Source organism: Poecilia formosa, unplaced genomic scaffold (assembly GCF_000485575.1).
Source record: "Poecilia formosa unplaced genomic scaffold, Poecilia_formosa-5.1.2 Scaffold681, whole genome shotgun sequence".
Taxonomy (NCBI): domain Eukaryota; kingdom Metazoa; phylum Chordata; class Actinopteri; order Cyprinodontiformes; family Poeciliidae; genus Poecilia; species Poecilia formosa.
In genome coordinates this window covers 109,015-115,929 of record NW_006800620.1, presented here as the reverse complement: position 1 = coordinate 115,929, position 6,915 = coordinate 109,015, and positions in this window count along the sequence as shown.

Here is a 6,915-nt window from a genome sequence, read left to right as displayed (position 1 = left end):
ATGCAGGTAATGATAGCTAAAAGATGACTAGCTAATATCAATACAGCACGTTACACGACAACGGAAAACGGTACGTTTCAGAAACATCGCACTCTGGAACCCGTTTTCAATCTGTGCCGTTGTCAGAGAAAACATTTGGTGGTTTCGTGTAAATGCGCACTACAAACGCAACAAAACTCTTCCGTTTTCCCCCGAAATCGTTGTCGTGTAAACTGGGCCCTAGTTATATTATTGGGGCCTGCCATAGCAATGCATAGGAGAGCAATGAAATGTCTTGCAAAGCAAAACATTTCATTGCATCTATGCAATGCTATGGCAGGCACCTATTATTCTGCACCTCAAAATTACTGCAGATTGATGTTACCGTTAATATGGATTGTACTGCTGCGTGCTCCCTCACACTATATATATGAAAACGTGCGGCTCGATCCCATGAGGGATACTATTACTTTTGTTGGCATTTTGAGTAACCATGGCGACATCATTAATGAAAAACGAGCCAAATTGAAATCGAAACAAATTCTAACTGACACTGTTTTGTGTCATCCATCCATTTTCTACACACCCTTGTCCCTAGTGGGGTCAGGAGGGTTGCTGCTGCCTCTCCAGCTAACGTTCCGGGCAAGAGGCGGGGTCACCTTGGACAGGTCGCCAGTCTGTCGCAGGGCAACACAGAGACAGACAGGAGACACAACCATGCACACACACACACTCGCACCTTGGGACAATTTAGAGAAACCAATTAACCTGACAGTCATGTTTTTGGACGGTGGGAGGAAGCCGGAGTACCCGGAGAGAACCCACAATGCACAGGGAGAACATGCAAACTCCATGCAAAAAGACCCCAGGCTGGGAATCGAACCCAGAACCTTTTTGCTGTAAGGCAAGCTCTACCAACTGCGCCACTGTGCAGAGAGTATCTGTATCAAGTGTTCCGTCAAGGTGCCATTTCTATATTTCTAAATGCCTGCTCTGCCCTCTGTGTTTTGTGTAAATTAGACTCAAAATAGACATAGAATTGTATCTCCCCCGCTGTGTCTCACTCACGACAGTTGGCAGAGACCAGAGCTGCCCTTTAGAATTACAAGAAGAAAATTTCTGAAAAAATTTAAACAGGGTCTGCCAAAATGTGCCCATCATTTGGAACCCAGCGTTCTGAAGCTAAAAATTAGAATCAATGCTAAGCTTAACTAACAACTACTAAATAGCATGTGGAGAATCACAAGCATGTTGACTAACATGGACTTAGTCCATTCAGTATGTTAAAGTTAGTGTATAAGCTAAATCAAGCCAAAATGCTAATGTTAACCTAAATGTTGTCAGTAGCATGTGGGGCATCACTAGCATGTCTTACATTGACTTCCTCCATTAAGTATACTAAACATAGCTAATACATAAAAAAATAGTTAAAAAGGTTATTTTAGGGAGAATGGGTTATGCTGAGAACTACAGAGATGGCGGAACACTGAGTTACTACAGAGGGCAGAGCATTTAGAAATATAGAAATAGCACCTTGACGGAGCACTTAATACAGACGAGATGGCAGAAGAGCAAAGGAAATAAGTATCATATGGCTCATGGAACATGATACCCCTTAACTGACAACCACATTGGATTGTTGAAATGAGAGCGTCACATACCCTCCAAAATACAAGCCTTCACATTTTTCACAGCAGATAGCTGCTGTTTTGGGCATTATGACTGGTTTAACCCAACCAATATTACACACAGGATTAGTGTGTCCCTTATAAAGGAAGCTTACTGAAAATTTCAAAGTAAAAGCCTAAATATTCCTCTCAGGTTAGTGCACCACCTTAGGCGGTGCACTATCAATCAATCAAATTTTATTTGCATAGCACATTTCAGCAGCAAGGCATTTCAAAGTTCTTCACATAATTTAAATAAAAACAGTATGTGACATTGAATAAACAGTGAGAAAGACATTTTGAAAAAGATAAAAAAAAAAAAAGATAAAAACATTAAAACCCGCACCCCTTTTAGGACTTCAGTTAAATGTCGTTTAACTGGGACTCTAACCCTCTGGGACTTTAGTCAAAAACACCGTTTGACAAGGACTCCAACCTCTAGGTTTTTAGTTGAAACGCCGTCAACTGGGACTCTAAACCCCGTAGGACTTTAGTTAAACATCCTTTAACAAGCTCACTCACACCCCTAGATATAGATTCGTTGAAATGGGACGTTTTCCGGGGGGCTTTACATAGTGTGAAAGAGAAATAAAAAGAAGTTAATAACTAATATTACCCTGTACCATAAAATAAGCATTTTTGTAACGTTAAAGCAAAATCAGGCAGAACCCAAAACAAGTGTTCAGTTCACCAAAAGTTTTATTACAAAAATGATGGTGTTGAAGGGGCTCTACAGGGTAGGTCCCACTGGTAGGTCAGGAATGGGGGATCCACAGGGTTCGGGAATCCATTCACCCTACCCTCCCAAGGCTGGATTCCCAACCCCTATGGATCCCCCTTTCCTGACCTACCAGTGTGAGGTATTGGGAGCTCAAGGGACAAACAGATAACAGGGACAAAATCCACCAACCCGAGGCTCAGTCGTCAAAACGATCCAGGGTCATGCACGGCGGGGTCTCTGGCAATGAAAATCCAATAATCAGAAGACTGGAGGCAGGATCAGAGGTAGGCAGGGTTCAGCAAGAGGAGGTCAGAACTCTTCCTACAGCAGAAGGACTAGGCAAAAATCTGTGGTTAAAAAATAGTCAGGATAAGAAAACCAGAAAACTCTTTAGAATATGAAACAAGGCTTGAAAGCTGTGACTGGGGCAACAGACAATCTTGCACTGAGCTGGTGACAAGCAGCTGCTTAAGGGAGCAGCACAGTGCAGGTGAGGGTAATGAGTAATTAGCACAGTCAAGGTAGAGCTGAAGGGCTGAAATCACGAGAGTTTTAGCTATTTCTTTCTCCTAGGTGAATGAGAAATGGAGTGGATTTCGGTCCCAAAACATTTTTAAACTCATTCTCATGCCCACAAATATGGCTCTATTGGTATGAAAGTCGGACATGACATTGTACCACGTGTCTGCTTCCATAAAATCTTTTCAAATTTTTTTTTAGGGTTTACGGTTTTCTGTCAAGGTGCTTCAGAGGAAACTAGTGTCAGAGGGTAAACCCAGGCTCCCAGCCATTCATTTTGATAATATTGTCAAACATTTCAGAGCTCAGAGCACACTATCTCTCTCATTTGTGGTATTTCTGTGAGTGAGGTACAGATATGAATCGTGATACTATCAAAGATGACAAATAACCCTCTCATACGCTTCGAACTGTTTTTGGATCGGTCTTACAGATCCTGAATAGGAAGTTGTTCAGACTGCTCTTTTTTAAGAGAAACTGACAGGCTCAAACAGATAGAATTCTGTCTCCACCATTGTGTCTCACTGATAGTTGCCATAGAGGATAAATTACTATAGCAACAGAACACAGAGAAGGGCAGAGCTTCTGGTTAGGACTACAAAGATGCTCTCTCTGTAGTTCTAACACATAGAGTTATAAGGCAGGTAGTGCAGTATGTTAGAACTACCGATATGGTGGAACACTGCATCTCTGTCTGTTCCGCCACAGAGATAAAGTGGCAGAACTCCATCAATACAGAGGATTGTGCTGCCTCTTAGAACAACAGTGATGGCGGAACACTGAGTTACTACAGAAGAAGGCAGAGCTGGCATCTAGAACTACAGTGACGCCACCGTGGCAGAACACTTTAATACAGACAAGACGGCAGAAGAGCAAAGGAAGATATTTCCATATGACTTGTGAACTTGATGCTCCTAAACTGACAACCGCTTAGGACTTCCAAAATAAGAGAAACACATACCCTCCAAATTAAAAGCCTTCAGATTTTTCACAGCAGGTAAGTGCTGGTTTGGGCTTTATTTGACTGGCTTAACCCAATCACTGTTACACTTGGGATTAGTGTCCGTCCATCCATCCATCCATCCATCCATCCATCCATCCATCCATCCATTTTTCTGTATACCCTTGTCCCCATTAGGAACAATGGGGACACCTATTGTCCCCATTGGAGACACACCAAATGTTCACTGGTGTGTATCTCCAGTGAACATTTCGGACGAGAGGCAGAGTACACCCTGGACAGGTTGTCAGTCTGTCGCAGAAGGATTAGTGTAGTGTTCATTTAAAATTAAGCTTACTAAACATTTCAAAATAAAAGCCATGTTTAGCACACTGAATGTAGAAAGTCAAAGAATGACATCATGTTAGTGATACCCCACATGCCACTGACAGCATTTATGCTAAGATTAGCATTTTGGCAGATTTTAGCTTATGCACTAGTTTTAACATATTAAATTGTGTAAGTCCATGTTAGTCAATATGCTTGTGATTCTCCATATGCTATTAATATTATTTTAGCTAAACTTAGCAGTGATGCTAATTTTTAGCATCACAATGCTGGGTTCCAACCAACGGGCACACTTTGGCAGACCCCGTTTAAATTTCTTCAGAAATTTTCTAATTCAAAAATACCATCATGAGGTTTTTGTGCAGCATGGTGCAAGGTTGTTCAATCAGGACAATGTCCCACATGCCCCTCATGAAATCTGGCCTGCATTGCAAAAGTGCCATCAGGCAAGCTTGCAGACTGTGTGGGGAAGGTAAAGGTGTGGGGTCATGCAGCATGCAGGGTCCCAGGTGGAGTTATGAAGCTTGTGGCTCCTACATGCTCTGATCAGCTGTCACAGACTGTACTATTTGAGCCTCTTGAGTCAGGTCTGCCTGGGGGTTTGCTTGCTTCTCCTCCCCTTGTGTGTGGTGTGAGGCACAGCTTACATACCAATTGTTAGTCTAGGTTCTGCAGACATCTTGCTTCATCCATGTACTGTTGTAGGTACTTTGCATCATGCTAATGTCATCAGTCTGCCTGCTGGTGTTACAGAAGAGCCCTTCTACACAGCTAGGGTGTCTTCTCAGGTTGTGGCCCCAACTGTGCAGGACCAAATTGAGGTAATCGACCTCTCCCAACTGCCCAGCATGGACCAGGGTCAGGTGAGGACCTTTCTTAGGGAATATTCATCAGTTTTTGCAGAACATGATGGTGACTTGGGGTGTACAAACATTAGTCATGACATACCCCTTATTGATGAAACCCCTGGAAAACAGCGTTCCCGACATATACCACTGTCACACTATGAAGCAGTAAAGAACCAAATCAACCAGCTACTTAGTATAAATTCTGATCAGAGAGACCTGCAGCCCTATGCATATCCCATTGTGCTAGTCAAAAAGAAGGATGGGAGCCTAAGGATGTGTGTGGACTACTGGCAGCTTAATAGCAAAACCCACAAAGATGCTAAATTTAGCATTTTGCCACACATTGAAGAGTCTTTGGATGCACTGACAAGTGCTTGCTGGTTCTTTACCTTGGACTTGGCAAGTGGCTACAAGCAGGTACCTGTTGCAGAAGCAAATCGTCATAAAATGGCGTTCTGTACTCTATTTGGTCTATTCGAAAGGAATAAGATACCATTTGGGCTATGTAATGCGCCCAGTACACTTCAGAGGCTTATTCTCTGAAACAGAATCAACCATTGTTGCTGTATCATGATATAGTTGTGTTTTCTTCCACTGTGGAAAAGCATTTGGAGCACCTGGGGATGGTGCTTGAATGCTTTAAGAAAGAGGGTCTCTCAAGGCAAAATTTACAAAGTATTCCTTTCTTCAGCCAGAAGTTAAATATTTGAGCCATGTCATTTCTAACAAAGGTGTATAAATAAAATTACATTTACCTTTACCACTGAAAAAACTAACCTCAGTTAAGTAAAGTTAAATTGCAATCAAAACTTTTGGAATTGTAATGATTTTTTTTTTAAACAAAAAAAGTTTTGCTTAAAATACTTTTTTTAAATTAAAGTCACTCATTTTTAAAGCCATTCAGTTTTGCTTGCAATTTGCAAAACAAACTTCTGTTTGCACATGTCATCTTCAATGCAGTTCGGGGCACAGTTTCATCGTTAGTCTTTAGGCCCCGCCCAGGATATCATGTGAGAATCGCAAGAAAAACTTTGAATCGCAAGCCAAGATTTCTGACATGTGCAAAAAAAGTTTGTTTTGGAAATAACTTTTACACTTCAAGAGACCGAAATTAGTGATTTTATTAAAAAACAAAAAAAAGAAAAGCTTTTTAAAACAAAACTTTTTCATTTAAAAAATCATTACAATTCAAATGTTTTGATCACAATTTTATTTTATTTAATTGAGGTTTGGTTTTTTATTTTATTTTATTTTATTTTATTTTTTTTTAATAATTGTGAAACAAATTGAACTCCATAGCAGAGGTCTGACTTTCTCTGAAATTAATATTGTTGTGCTGTGCTATGGACTGAAAAACATGAGTCTGTTTAAAGAGTCACCAATCAATAAAACTGTCATGACAGTCTTATTCACCCCCCTTCAAATAAAGTGTTACCCTATCTTTTCACTAATGTTCAATAACAGATAGTACACCTCTTGTAATTGATAAGCTTATAAATGATCAATGTTAAGCATCAGTATGCATTAAAAGTCAAATCAGTCAGACTAAGTAAAATATTATGATACTCAAAGCAATCAAAATTATATTTCTCTGAAAGGTAATTTCTCATTTTCAGGGAGCCTAGACTGTATGAAAGGAATTATTGAAATATACTATGAAAAAATTTAATTTGCAGAATCCCAATAATAAAACTTCCATAGTGATGATTTCCTGAAACTAAGAGTTCGACGGATCAGTGCAATGAGTAATGACAGGTAAGGCTTTACCATTGTTAAGGAAGAAAATCTAAATAAGTTAACTTTGGAAAAAAGTTTGACTCTCTCTTCCTCCGGCTCCCCGGGCCTCTCGGGGGGCCACGTCTAGCCACAAGAAAAACAACAATGCGTGTTGAC